Below are 15,005 nucleotides of genomic sequence, written 5' to 3'. Positions count from 1 at the left end.
TCACGGGGTCCCGGCCGCAGGCACAGGCATGTTTGGGGGTGGGGGAGACGCCCTGTTGCCCAAAGAGGACGTACTGATATTCACAAAAGCTGGAAATGACCCACACCCCCACTGCTGGGTACAGACGCCATTCTCTCGAACCTTTACCTTTTGCCTTTTGGCATCAGTTCATGATCCACCTGGAATAGATTTCTGTATATGATGTAGGAATCGATGTTTTTGGTCAATTAATCAGTTTATATTTAACCAGACGAACCTCTAATTTACACAGAATTATTTAGAAAAAGCCACTGTTCAGCCACTGTGCTCCCGGGGCACGTGTCATAACAAGGTCTATTTCTTCTTGTAGCTCCGTCCCTTTTTGCCTTAAACAGCTCGGTGTTACGTTTCTAAATCCATGCTAACACAGGGTTTCTGCAGCTTTCTTTTGCCCTCTTTGCGACCCGGGCTGCTTTTCTCTCTGGCAGCTCTTCTTTCTCAGTCTCTCTGCTGTAAGCGCAGCCGCAGCAGAGCTGGTTTCAGGGGAAGCGCATGGAGGGGGCAAAGCGAACGGAAGAGCGGTCAGGCTGACAACCGTCCCGCTCGCTCAGCCAGGAGAAGAGAGCAGGTGCAAATGCTCAACGTCACAGTGAAAGGCAGGCTGTCCCTGCTGACTCCATGGTTAAAAGGGGTTAAAACCATTGTGAAGACTCCGTGTCCATAAAGCTGAGAACTTTCTTGAAAAACAAAAACCCCTAAAACTCAGACAACGAGAGACAGGTAACCTGAGCCGAGCCGTGCTTACCAAAGAAGTTCATCAATAATTGACACGTTTTAGCAAGGAAGTCACCAGGCGTACATATTTCCACTGGTAAATTTTGCCCAACATTCAGAGGAGAGACGGTATCAGCTTCCCACAGTCTCTTCTGGAAGATGGAAACAGAGGGGACTCTGGCCAGCCACTCGGTGAGGCTGGCATTGCCATCATACCAAGACGAGACACAAGCATCACCAGGCAAAAAGTGAAAGGCCTCTGTCTCTCACAGGACAGGCGCGTGCGCCCCTGCCAGACACCAACAAGCCAAGTCCAGCGAAGTGTGAGACGAGCTGTGCGCCAGACCCAAAGGGGTCCGCTCCAGGCACCGGTTCAACATGCAGAAGCCAGTATGCGCCGTCGCACCAACGGGCTGACGCGAAAAATGACAGTGCGGTAATATCAGCTGGTGCAGAAAAAGCATTTGACGAAACTCAATCCCCACTCGTGATGAAAACGCTCAGCAAGTTAGAAACAGAGGGGATTTTCTCAAACTGATAAAAAAAATACCTTCAAAACACATACAGCTAATCTCGCAATTAGCAGCGAGAAACTGGAGGCTTTCTCCCAAACCCCAGGAGAAGATCAAGGCAGCCTCCACAGCTCCCCACGGGGCACTGTGCGGGAATCTTAGCTCGTGTGGGGGCAAGGGAGGAGCAAGCACACCAGATCGGGAAGGAAGCGATGAAATTATCCTCATTCACAGGTGACACGGAAGTCTATATAGAAAATCTGAAAGAAGGACAAATAAAAACAGAAATAAAAGCAAAAAATAACTCTCCTGGAAGGAACAAGCAAGCATAGCAAAGTTATAGGACACACAGTTAACCAGATTAATACAGACAAACCTCAGAGAGACTAAGGCTTGGCTCCAGACCACCGGAACAAAGTGAATATTGCCATAAAGTGAGCCACAGCGATTTTTTGGTTTCCCAGTGCATGTGAAAGTTATGTTTACACTAGACTGCACTCTGTTAAGGGTGTAATGACATTGCGTCTAAAAAATAAGGCACAAATCTTAATTTAAAGATACTGCATTGCTAAAATCTGAGCCTTCCGTGAGTCATGACTTTTTTGCTGGTGGAGGGTTTTAAATATTGTGAGAATTACCAAAATGAGACACAGAGACAGGAAGCGAGCAAATGCTGTTGGGAAAATGGCGCCAGCAGGCTTGTTGGATGCAAGGTGGCCAGAAACCTTCAATTTATAAGAAATACAGTGTCTGTGAGGTGCGATAAAGGAGGCAGAGTTAAAGGAGGTCTGCCTGGATGTAAAAGTCAACTGATTCCCCACATACCAGTAATGAACAATTGGAATTTCACACACACACAAGCACACACACAATTCATCCATAAGACTAAAATATTTAAGTGTAAACCTAAATCTAACAAAATATTTACATCATCTATACGCAGAAAACCCCAAAATTCTGATGGAAGAAATCAAAGAATTCTAAATAAAATGGAGAATTCCACGTTCATGAATGGAAAGACTCAATATTGTGAGCATGTTATTTCCAGCTTGATTATGGATTCAACACAGTCACAATCCAAATCCCAGAAACATATTTCATAGGTTTAATTTTATAGGTGTAACTTACTGACAAACTGACTCTCAAGTTTATGTTGAAAAGCAAAGACCAGGAATGGCCAACACAGCCCTGAGGGAGTGCAGTCAAGCCGGAGGGCTCCCCGCGGCCCGATCCCGAGGCCTGCTGTAAGGCTGCAGGAGCCGGTCCCCGTGGCGTGGCGAGAGCAGACACGGAGGTCAGTGGGACAGGATGGAGAGCCCAGACACAGAGCCACGCAGATCCACCAAGCCTAGTCCGCGAGGAAGGAGTAGACGGTGAAATGCAGAGTGATGGGGAACGGGTCGTCCTTTCTGGAGCAACTGGGCACCACCTACAAGAAAGAAAAGAAGAAAAGTAAGCCAAGACGCCTTACACCCCCCACAACAGTCACCTCGACGTGCATCGTGGACCGACGTGTGGGATGCAACCCTTGTAGAAGCTCTAGAAGGAAGCACAGCAGAGAACGTGGAGCACCTCGGGCGTGGCGGTGACTAACCCAGAGTGATGCTCACTGTGGAATCCCGCATCCTGGACAGACAGGCACAGAATAAGGGAGTCTGAATAAAGCACGGGCTTCGGTTAAAAACATTTATTAAAACAGTGTGTTGCCATTGGTTCACTAATCGTAAGAGTGCATCGTGTCAAAATGAGATGCGGATAATAGGTGAAAATGGGCAGAGTATACGTGGAAAGTCTCCGTGCTGTCCTTGCAACGTTTCTGTAATTCTACAACTGTTCCAAAAATAAATTTTTTAAAGTAAACTAAATACTGACCTGGAGATTTTACATACGATGCACATTTCTGTTACTTCTCAAGAAAAGAAAATGTTGACAGCAAGGTGCTCACATCCTGACATGGGCAGGGACTGACGGCAGCCAAAAAGCAGGTGCCCCAGAGCAGCCTCAGGGCTTGGCCGTCCACCTCGGCCCATGGACTCCTCCGCGTCCACGTCCCCTGCCCCCTGACCTGGAGGAGGGACCCCGCACCAGGCAGCCCCTCCAGGAAGAGTTCCCTCCACACCAGACAGGGGCAGCAGCGAGCCGAGTCTCAGCAGTGCCGGGTCTCTGGTCGCTGTCCCTGAGCGATTAGCCCCCCGGGCGCACAGCAAAGCCAGGCTGGGATTACCTCCTAACAAGGGCACGAGTCTGCGCACCAGGGGACGGCAAGGGCCCCCAGGCCAGAGCACCACTGTCCTCACCTGTGACATCGGGACAGCTCTCCCTTGCAGACACGGGGGTCAGGGCCCTCAGGGCCGCGCCACGTGTGCAGTGACTGGAGTCTGCGGACTTCCAGCAGGTTCGCACACCTCCGTCTCTCGGCCTTGAAAGCATCACCACGCTGGTTCTCTTCCTCTCTCTGGCTTCCTTCACGTAGAATGATGGTCTCCAGGCCCACCCATGTTGCTGCAAATGGCGTTATTTTGTTCTTTTTATAGCTGAGTAGTATCCCATTGTATAAATACACCACCTCTTCTTTATCCAGTCATCTGTCGATGGACACTTAGGCTGTTTCCATGTCTTGGCTACTGTAAACAGTGCTGCTGTGAACACTGGGGTGCAGGTGTCTTTTCAAATTAGAGTTCCCTCTGGGTATATGCCCAGCAGTGGGGTTGCTGGGTCACATGGTAAGTCTATTCCTAGTCTTTTGAGGAATCTCCACACTGTTTTCCACAGTGGCTGCACCAAACTACACTTCCACCCAGAGTGTAGGAGGGCTCCCCTTTCTCCACAGCCTCTCCAGCATTTATTGTTTGATATCTGAAAAAAAAAGAAAAAAGAGGACACTAACGAACTCATCCACTAAACAGAAACACACTCACAGGCACAGTAAACAGTCTTATGGGTGCCAGGGAGAAGGGGTGGGAAGTGATAAATTTGGGAGTTTGAGATTTGCAAATATTAAATACTATACGTAAAAATAGATATGACATAAGTTTATTCTGTAGACACAGGGAACTATATTTGATATAATAACCTTTAATAAAGAGAATATGCAAATGAATGTATGTCTGTGTGTCTGTGCATGACCGGGGCGCTATGCTGTACATCGGAGATGGACACGTTGTAACCGACTGCACTCCAACAAAGTAGGTAAATAAATAAATAAACAAAAATTTAAAAATTACACAATAAAGTAAGATACATTAAAAAACAAAACACCACTACACTGTACACCAGAAATTAACAAAAGTTGTAAACCGACTCTATTTCAATTGAAAGAAAAAACAGCTCCCCAGCAACGTGTGCATGAGACGCCTGCGCTGGGAACCAGAGTTCGGGGCTCCGCTGCGGGGCGCTGGGGTGGCCGCTGGCGAGCAGGCTCCCTTCGGGTGCAGTGGACGGAGCGATGCTCCCTACAGACATCCACGGGCCCGTCCAGGAGCCGAGACCGCGTCACCTTGTATGACAGAAGAACCGAAGACATTTAAGTTAACTGCCTTGAGATGGGGAGGTAAGACTTCACAGTCTGGGCGCCACCAACGCCGTCAGGGGGCTTACCATTCCGGGGGCGAGCATGGAGACAAGACAGGAGGCGGAGGAGGGGTCCGGGCCAGGAGACGCTACTCCCTGGCTCGGAAGGTGGAGGATGCAGCCTCGAGCCGAGACGGGCGGCCGGCCTGGGAAAGCCAGCAGAGGCGGGACTGGCTGGTGCCCTGAGGCTGCTGGAAGGAAGCAGCCCGGATCACCCTGACCTCACCCTTCCCTGTCAGACGTTGGGGGATGGTCTGTGTTGTTTCACGCCAGCGCGTTGGTGAACTGGCAGCAGCAGCAGGAGGCCCAGACGCCAGGAGGCAGCATGGCCGGCCAGACGGCGGGGCGGAGGCGGCAGGCGGCCGAGGGGCTGCTCTCAGCCCTTGCCCGGCGGCGACTGTCAGCGGCCCCAACTCGAGCGACCTGCGCTCTGTATTGTCCATAAAAGTGCCTCTCCCTCTCCGTTGCTGCAGGTTTGGGGGCGAGCCTCTATTTCCCCGGAAGGGCGTTCCCAGTTTATTTGGGCTCGTGGGGAGGACAAGGCTGAGGGTCCACCGTCTCTCTGCACCAGGGTCACGATCTGCTGCCTCCACAGCTGGCGTCCCCGCCGTGACTGCGGGGACTTCCAGGTGCACGTCCTACAGCAGGCGCGCGGGGGACACAGGCTGCTCTGGGTCTAACACAGGACCCTTCGCTGCCTGCAGCCAAGAGGCACCTGTAAAACCAGGCGCTGCGGGGTGTGCTGGTCTCCCAAGAGTGCGGCTGTGGGCGGTGGAAAGAGCTGGTTCCAAAGCCGCCTCCCTCCCAGGTGAGGGGACGAGGCTGAGGGGGGCGGGGCGGGGCGGGGGGGAGCAGGTGGTGCACTGAGCTCCACTCCACGTGCGCAGCCAGAAGTTTACTGCGGCTTTTAAAAACCTGGAACCTCACCTGGTCGGTGACCACACTGTCGTACAGAACACGTGAGAAAGAACACGCACCGTAAAATAAAGACACGCTGGGCCTTGTGTGATGTGTAAGCTGTGACGTGCGCAACGGAGCACGTCGAATGTGATGCCACGGATGTGTGCGCGACTTCAGCGATTTTTCACCCCATCCTTGTGGCCGTAGTTTAGTCAGGAGACCCCCCCCCCCTTATTTAGGTTGTGACGCGTGGGTACTACTGGTTATAGCCATTTTTCCAACATCAGGCTACATAAAATCACCACAGAATCTCAACATACGTATAACATACGTACACTTCCTGTGGGACGTATGTTTGTGTTTCGGCGAAAACTCTGTGCTCGGCCCATTTCTCTGGGTCCGTGCTCGCCTCCTGCTGATCCCGGGCTGCGGGCGCCGCCCGGGCTGAAATTCCACGGCCGCAGTAATTTTGTCGCCTCTCGGCCTCTGATCAGATATGGGGCATTGACAGCAAATTTGAACACGTATTTCTCCCGTAGATTTTGACAGAGCGCTGTCATTTCCTGTGTAGGAACAGTCCAATTTCCTGCCCCGCGTTTCAGGCTCCTCGGAGGGAACCGGCGACAGAATCTCCTGGCCGTCCTAAGTGCGGTTTGAACCCTGAAGTTGTCTGATGAAGGAAGTGATTGAATCCATTCTTTCCACCCCAGACTTAATGTCGAAATGATTACTCATCTCTCTGTTCATAAAGCTAATATTGCAGGCTGGGGCTGGAAATCTAATTAAAACCTCCTGTGGTTTTTAACTCTCTAGCGCCAGGCACGATTGGCTTTACGGAGCACACACGCCGGGTCTGCCTCTGTCCTTGACCTGCCGCGGAGCCCTGGGTGCTGCTGGGGTTCTGGGAGGCGCCTGGGGCAGTGAGCCCACGACGGTGGAGAGAAAACCCTCACGGGCCTGGGTCTGACCTCAGACGGCTCCACCCGGTCCCTGCAGCCCAGACTCACGCCTTGCAGACCGTGACCCCCCGTGTCTGGACAGAGCCAGAGACCAGTGGCTTCTGCTTGGTAGCTGAACAGAACCCCGTAAACTCTGGTGTCTTCTGCAGGAAAAGTCACTGTCTATAAAATGTCAGGGGAAGCCCTGAACACCACTTGAACAGCACACAAAACGCCTTTCACCGGCCAAAGATGAAGCGCGCCCTGCTCCGCCACCGCCCGCGTCGCCCCGTCCGGAGAGCCCTCGGGATCTCAGGAGATTAGCACGCATTCCTCCGGCTTCTCTGGCAGGAAGGAATGAAGGCCGTAGATTTTCCACTTTTAACCCGTGGGTTTCTGCTCACATTAGCACAAAGTGAATTCTTTCGTGTGATTCACGCCCCTAAGAAAATAAAGACCATGGACACGTGTTGGTGTCTTAGAGGTCACAGCGAGCTCTCCAAATCTGATTTTCTCAAAGTTGTCAAATCAATCTCACCTTCACCCCAACGGTGACAAACAGGCATCATCTCTGTTTTCTAGTAACTCTGCAGGGAACCCGCGGACGGAAGCCGGCTCAGGACGAGGGCTCGGCGAGAACGAGTGTCCCAGCGCCATGTTGGGAGGGGTTCCCCCCGACGGTCACTGCGGTGACCAGACCCCGGGAACGTTTCCCGCCACCAGCGTCGCCCAGCGCGCGAACAGCGCCCGAGGAGGGCGCGGCATCTGCACGGGACACCGCGGGGCGGGGAGGGCGAGGACTCACAGGGCAGGGCCCCCGACAGCGCCCAAAGGCAGCCTTCAGTCCTCCTCGGCCGCCGGAGTATGTGTCATTGGTGACAAAAACCTTGTTTTGATCTTTTTAAGTTGAAGATGGATTTGTTTTTTTAAAATCTCGGCAGCAAATTAAAGTGGAGGAAGCAGACCCTGGCCCTGCCTGTGCTCTGTCCAGCCATGCGCAGCGTGAGCGCTCTGGGCGCCCGGCCGCCTATGCGCCAGCCCACGGGAGAAGCCGGAGGACGTGGGCACCAGCTGGGTCTGCGGGGGACGCTGCCGCAGCCTGTGCATCCAGTCGGCACCGTCTGTTTACGGGCCCCTGCCCGTAACAGGGGAAACAGCCAGCAGATCTGGGCTGGGAGGGCCCGGGTTCACCGCAGCCGAGCTGGGCGCGTGCAAAGAGCGCTCTGAGCCCAAGGGGCTCGAGTCAGCACCGCAGACGTGAGGTCCGGGGTCGGGCCCCCCGCCCTCCTGCCCACCGGTCACAGGCTTAACAGCCTCCAGCCCGTCAGCACGGGGTTCAGCGTTCACCCCCCTCCCTGCCGCGGGCTCCGACAGGGGCTCTGCAGACGGACGGACAGCAGGGGCAGGGCGACGCCCAGAGCCCAGCCCTTGGCGGGGAGGTGGCAGCTCCGTCCTCTGTTCAAAAAGCACCTCTTTATCCAGTCATCTGCCCAAGGACGCTCAGGCTGCTCCCACAACTGGGCGGTTGTAAACAGCGCTGCTGTGAACGCTGGGCTGCGTGTGTCTTTTCAAATTAGAGTTTTCTCTGGATACACGCCCAGGAGTGGGACTGCTGGGTCGTATGCTGAGTCTATTTTTAATTTTTTGAGGACTCTCCACGCTGTCCTCCATAGTGGCTGCACCAAACTGCGCCCACCAGCAGTGTGTGCGGGGGGTCCCCTTTCACCATCAGACTTCTGGTTGCCGAAGGGGAAAGGGCAAAGGGCAAAGGGGTACGTTAGGAGTGTGGGATCACCAGACACACACTACTGAATACAAAATAGATAAGCAGCAAGGGCCTGCTGTACGGCACAGGGGACTATATTCAATGTCTTGCAACAGCCTATAATTTAAAAAACGTGAAGTAGAACATACATTTATAACTGAATCACTGTGCTGCACACCAGAAACTAACACAACATTGTAAATCAGCTACATTTTAAAAAAAGACCAGAAACCAAAACAAGCGCTGAGCCATCCCGTTTCCTGCAGGCCGACTGTCCCCTCTCAAGCGAAAACGCACAGGACCAAGGGGGGCGCGGGGCTGTGGGCGGGTCCAAGTCTCTGCCGAGGGCAGTCGCTGCATGAGGGTCCAGCTTATCCCTGTAGATCTGTCCTCATTTTCATACCCTGGCGAGACGCTCCTCCTCTTTAACGTTTTCCACTTTTGAGTCACTGCTTGCTTCTTAGAGGAACGCTGTTCTCTGTAAGGACGGCCCACTAGGAGCAGGACGAACTGTCCCAGGTGTTTGGGAGCAATGCCTGCCGCATGGGGTGCTGGAGGGAACCGGGCCTGCAAGCCGGTTACCCAGATCCACGACAGCGAGCCGCAGACGCAGAGATGGAGTCTCACTGACGGCGTTCGTGGAGACCAGGCTGGGCGGGGAGGGGTGGCTCGGGGGCAGGGTCCATGTCCACAAACCCGACTTTGTGAGTGTTGTCAGAACACGGCCTCCATACCCCACTTACCGAATTGAAACTTGAGGACAGGGTTTGGGTGAAGTGGAAGAGGCTGCTTTATATCTTTGCAGGCAAAGGAGGTCACGGTGGGCTGACGCCTCCAAGACTGTGAGCCTGCTGGGAAGAGAGACAGGGGGTTTCACGGAAAAAATTCAAGAGTTCACGGGACAGAGCTAGTCTCCACATAGATCGCACACAGGGCAACAAACCTGCAAAGCTGTTCGTGTTTTTCCAGACGCAGGGGTCCCCTTCCCTCTGCTGGGCATGAAGTTCACCTTTGGCTTTGGGACTCTCTCGATATTCTTGTGCTGAAACAAGGGGCTCCGTGGAAAAGGGCTCTAGAGAAAAACTTGTACAGTTTAAAGTCAGGTTGATAAATGCTTTCAGCCTTTTAAGCAGCCTGAGGCCTGGGCTCTCCTGCTTTAGTCTGAGGCCTGCAGCTTGAACAACAGGATACAAGGAAACCATGAGGAGTTAAGAGGGGGGCACTGGGGTCAGGAGCAGAGCGCTGGGGGCAAGAGCAGGGTGGCTCCTGCATGCAGCACCATGAGGGGCTTGGCAGACCACCCAAGCCTCCATCCCCTCCAGGCCAGCCCTGCTCAGCAAGAGCACGAGAAAAACTGTTCAAACCATCACACAGTTCGGCAGTTACAAACACCACTGCAGACCTCAGGTGGTCCCCAGTGACGAGAGGGTCCTGCTCCGTTCCGTGAGGTCCCAAGGACCAGAGCTGAACACCTTCACCTTCAGGGGCTCTTCTTCCAGCAACCGTGGGGGCTCGATAATTTCACCATGAATAGACTAGTTACAATCTTCTGTTTTTCCATAATAATAGTTCATATACTTTGAGATTTCCTGGACATATATATTGTAAACTTTTATGAAGTTCAAAATAGATTTGTAATTTTCTTGCTCTCTGATGATAACAAACTAGTATTTTACTAGCAAAACTGCAGATGAATGCATAACCTCAGACTAAAGGATGTGCACTTAAAATAAATGCATTTTCCTTTCTGGAAACACACCTGACCTTCTTGGTCTGGCCCTGGGGCTGGTTCTTCAAGGAGTGTTTGAGGATCTTCAGTAATCACCGGTGACTGCAGGAACCGGAGGATTAAGAAGAGGGCTCTTCGTGGAAGAGGCTGCATTCTCCAGGTCTCCCCAGCAGGGTTGGTGCAGGGTGTCGGGCGGGAAGCAGGGCTGTTTCGGACGTGAACGCACCAGGCGGGGCAGCCCTCCGTGCTCGGGGCCCTGGCTGTCCGCCTGCCTTTCCTAGCAGGTGAGCGCTGCCCTGGGGTCTTGTATCCCCAGGGCTCCACCCTTCTCACTGACGAGGGGCCCTTCAAAATCGCATCCTCACTCCACCCCCAGCTGGCAAGGAGACGTTCTTAGCGCTCCCAAACGTCTTAGCCAATTGCCCGGGGATAGTTTTGGCTGGGGATGCAGGTCTGGGTGGCGTCTCCATTACACACTCACATTATAGAGATTAGGACCTGGGTCCCAGCTCTGCCTCCCAGGCCTGTTTGAGGTGCCTATTCCTTTCCAGTTTTTTTTTGAGACATTAATTTGAAAAATCACTTACAAAGCAAGCTAAATGTGTTGTAATGACATCTGCCATTAATTTCTAGCGTCTCCTCAATCCTCTTCTAAACATGGGAAAATATGTGTGCTTTCTGCAGAGCATGACACATTAGACCACGCCTTTCCTAGTTCCTTCTATGGCTTTTACAGCCGAAGCCCATCTTCAGCTCTGGATTTAAAGAGAAAGCCACGTAGACACTGAGAGGATACCGCTCACTGTTCCGTAGAAGACGGAATGACGCCTCCCGCGGGCAGCGCGGGGACCAGACCCGCGATCAGAGGTTGTTCTCTGAGTTTGGCTGCTTTACTTCAGTCAGTGAACCTACAGAAGCAGCTCGCAACTTACAGCTCTGTCAGGTTCCAGACCCCAGGCGAGCCCTAGAGTGTGGGGCAGCTGGCAGCGCATCTTACAGGGGATCAACGGGGGACACACACACACGCACACACGCACACACGTCGAAATCAGGAAGAGTGCTTGTTTGCATCTGGGTTTTTTTTTTTCCCACTCATTTTTAAAATTTGTCCAAAAGTAATTTTAAAATAGTGTCAGTACATGTATTTCTTGCAACTTTGGTCCTTGGGGACAAGGTCACCATTCTCAGGTGTGATGCAGGGACCTTGCACTGCACACTTTCTCCCTCGTGTCATCCCCTCACAAATGTCACCTCCTGGGAACGTGCTGGTGAGCTGTGCCATCCGGGGTTTGATAACACACACCGAGGGCTGCAATCCAGAAGTCCATGGGTCTTTTCTGTTTTGTGAAAAAAGTTCATTTGTGTCATTTTTTTGTCTACCCATAAGTTTGTCTTTTTGTTTTGTTTTGTTTTCATTCTACATAAAAGTGAGTGTGATGTTTGACTCTGTCTGATTTACTGAACCACTTAGTGTGATCATCTCCAGGTCCATCCACGTTGCTGCACATGGCATTACCTTTTCTACGGCCGAGTAGTATTCCATTGTGTATGTGCACCACACCTTCTCTATCCAGCCATCTGTCGATGGACGTTTAGGTTGCTTCCACATCTGGGCTGTCACAATCTGTGTATGAGAACCCAGAAGGCAGTTGTGTCTGGGCGTCCCCACCCATTCCCCACTTATGAGCTACACCACACCATGTGCGGGCCACCGATGAGGTCATGGAACCTTAACGTTCAAAGCCATCCATGTCGTGTATCAGCCCAGCCCACCTTTGGTTGCTGTTGCTCTGACACCAGAGTTTAAATAACTCAGACTTCCTGCCGTTTAGTTCTTGACTTCGTCCTGCTCTAAACCTTCTCTGGATTCTCACCGACCAGGCGGCTGCCAGGATTCCACACGGGGACCCGCCAAGCACTTTGCTAATGCCGAGGACTCAGCTGCCATGGGTCTGTGGAGGGCTGTGGGTGCTGTGTGCTGCAGGAGGCTCCCTTCTGTAGGTCTCAGTACCCCTTACCCAGGGAGAGGCTGTCCTGGGGTGGCTGCGGGAGAGTCTCTGTCAAGACCCAGGCAGGGCTGCCCCTTCGGCACCTCCTGCTGCTGGTCGGACGTGGGTGAGCCCACCTTCTCACTTCACGTGCTGAGCCATCTGTGGTCGCAGCCTTTGTGATCTCAGCATCGCGTGTGTGTGAGGGGCAGGGCCCCGCAGGCAGGTGAAGAGGGCCGGCTGCCACCTGCTCCCCAGGGGAGACCCTCCCTCCTCCGGAGCTCATCTCCACCCTGTCCTGGGAGGAACTCGAGTTCTCGAAGACCGGATGCCACTGAGCCTCTTCGCAAGACCCTCAGGAAGGGTGACAGGTCATTCCCTTCACCTCTCTCCGCCTCACTCTCCTTCTCTTTCAGTGTGATTGACCCAGATCCGCAGAGGGAATGAGGGGAGAGTTGGACCACGAGGCTACGAGCAGCCCCAAAAGGTCTCACTTGAGGAACGCAGGCTGGGGAGCCTTCATTTATCTGGCATTTTCACTAACCGTGCAGGATTTGGAGGTGGACAGGCAGACTTCAGGAAGAATGGCTTTATTTGCTTAGTGTATCTATTTCTGCAGGCCTGGCGTCTACACTCGCTGTGGTGTTGATGAGCACAAGGCGGGCACAGGCTGTCTGCTGCACGAAAGCAACGCCTTCTGTCCACCCCGAGCTCCTTGGCTCTCAGGGTCTGAACTGACCCTCCTGAAGGTTGTTGGGAAGATGCCCATGTTCGTGAGGGTCACCTGCCCACACTGGCCCTGCCTCCCTGTCCTGTTGCCCCCGACACCAGCTCCCTGCCTCCCGTCTCCCGGGGCAGGACGAGGAGGGCCTTGGCTCGGGCCACGTGAACCTTCGCTGAGCCCGGGTGGAGCTCGTGCCGTTCACTGGCAAGTGTGGAAAACACAACACAACACAACACAGCCCTCAGAACCCCCCGGCAACCGCTGGCTTTTCACTGTCTCCACACTTCAGCCTTTTCCAGGGTGTCTCACAGCTGGAGTCGTTCAGCACGCAGCCTTTGCAGATCGGCTTCCTACACTCGGCACCGTGCAGTTAGGTTTCCTCCATGTCCTTGCGCGGCCTGACAGCTCATCCCTGCCCAGTGCCAGTAACTTCCCTCTGTCCGACGGACCGCAGTTCATTTATCCTTTCACCTCCTGAAGGGCTCCTTGGCTACTTTAATTCTGGCAATTCTGAATAAAGCTGCTATCAGCGTCGTGGGCGGAAGCTCTGTGGACATGCGTTTTCAGCTCCTTGGGGAGATACCCAGAGCCGAGCCGCTGGAGCGCAGGTCAGAGGACGTCACTTTTGTGAGAAACCGCCACGCTGTCTCCCAAAGGGGCCGCGCCGTCCCGCGAGCTCCCGCTGCCCCGGGCCCTGCCGGCGTCTCACGGCGCCAGCGCGCTGGGCTCCGTCGGCGCTCATCGGTGTGCGGTGGCGCCTCGCTGCTGCTTTATCTGCATTTCCCGGATGGCAAAGCTGTGGGAGGTCCTCTTGCTTACCTGCCGTCCGCGTCTCTCGTCTGGTGAGGTGTCTGTTAAGGTCTTTGGCTCATTTTTTTAAATGGAGTTTTTTTTATCGTTGACTTTTAGGAAATCTTCATATGGTTCGGGTAATAGTCCTTCACTGCGTGCGTCTTTTGCAGATGTCTTCTCCCACTCCGTGGCTTGTCCTCTCGTTTTGGACACTGACTGTCACAGAGCAGGTTTTTCATTTTAATGGCATCTGCTTAGCCATCATGTCTTTCATGGACGGCGACCTTGATGTTGTATCTGGAAAGCCATCACCAAGCCCAGGGCTTCCCCTGTGCTGTCTTCTGGGAGCTTCCCGCTTTCACAGTTTGCACGTAGGCCTGCGCTCTGTTTTGAGTAAGTTTCTGTGAAAGGTGTGTGGTCTGCGTTTGGGTTCGCCTTCTCTGCGTGGATGACTAGTGTCCCAGGACCACCCTTTGACTTTTGTGCGTTAGCCTCGTGTTGCTATGGTAATCCTGACCCCATGTTTACACCCTTCGTTTTGAACCTGCTAGTAAAAGGCTGTCCTTTGGCAGCTGAAAGAAACTCTGAGCTATATGAGAGCAACTGCTCCCAGTTTTCAAGTGGATTAAAGAAGAAATCAGGTAAATCATATTAAAATTACAGACATGAAAAAGCAATAAAAAAGAACAGACTGACAAAGAGCAAGAAAGTACATCTTAAAATCCATTGTTGACTAAAACATGGCCTTTCTGATGATTTTTTACAACAAACTTGACTCTGAGAAAAACTGAACTTGTTAAAACCCATGACCACAGGAGCAAACTTTTTTTCACCTTTTTATTTTTACCTGGAAAACAATTTATCCCCATGAAAATAATTTCAAGAAAATGAAATCTGACAACTGTGTTCAGTGACAACCAGATTGAGGAGTTACCTTGGCTTGATTCACTTGGTCTGTAGTATGTTCTCGAAGAATATCGCATCAAAATAATCCTGCAGAGGTGAGGACTCAGGCTCAGGACGCAGACCCCATGTTCCAAGCCCACCTCTGCTGGGTACTTCTGTCTCCTGGAAGTTACTGGAACTTTCTGGACCTCATTTCTTCATCTGCAAAGTGAGAAAGATGGCACAGAAGCTGTTAAAGTGGCAGGAGGTGACATACATAACATGGTTGGAAAATTGCCTGGCCCAGAGCGAGGGCCCCGTTGGTTATTACTCACTAAAGGGCAGAAAATGTTTCTGTGTTTGCGAGCTAGGGTGGAAACGCCAGCTCTCCGTTCAGGGCAAGACCGTGACGTCCCTCCACCTTCTAGATGATCAGATGGCAACAGCGG

At 52.8% G+C, this 15,005-nt stretch overlaps 1 long non-coding RNA gene across 1 annotated transcript; it reads right to left on the bottom strand.

Annotated features, from left to right (window-relative positions):
- Nucleotides 1–2,452: 2,452 nt before the first annotated feature.
- LOC140690109 (uncharacterized) lies at nt 2,453–14,700 on the bottom strand. Its single transcript, XR_012065292.1, has 5 exons — nt 14,606–14,700; nt 9,382–9,510; nt 9,182–9,289; nt 3,563–4,121; nt 2,453–2,694 (listed from the first exon to the last, which is right to left on the bottom strand). It is a non-coding gene; the product is annotated as an uncharacterized lncRNA (long non-coding RNA).
- Between the last annotated feature and the right edge of the window lie 305 nt (nt 14,701–15,005).

This window comes from Vicugna pacos, chromosome 3 (assembly GCF_048564905.1).
Source record: "Vicugna pacos chromosome 3, VicPac4, whole genome shotgun sequence".
NCBI classification, from domain to species: domain Eukaryota; kingdom Metazoa; phylum Chordata; class Mammalia; order Artiodactyla; family Camelidae; genus Vicugna; species Vicugna pacos.
Note: the sequence above shows the minus strand (reverse complement) of the source record. Positions and strands in the feature narration are given on the sequence as shown.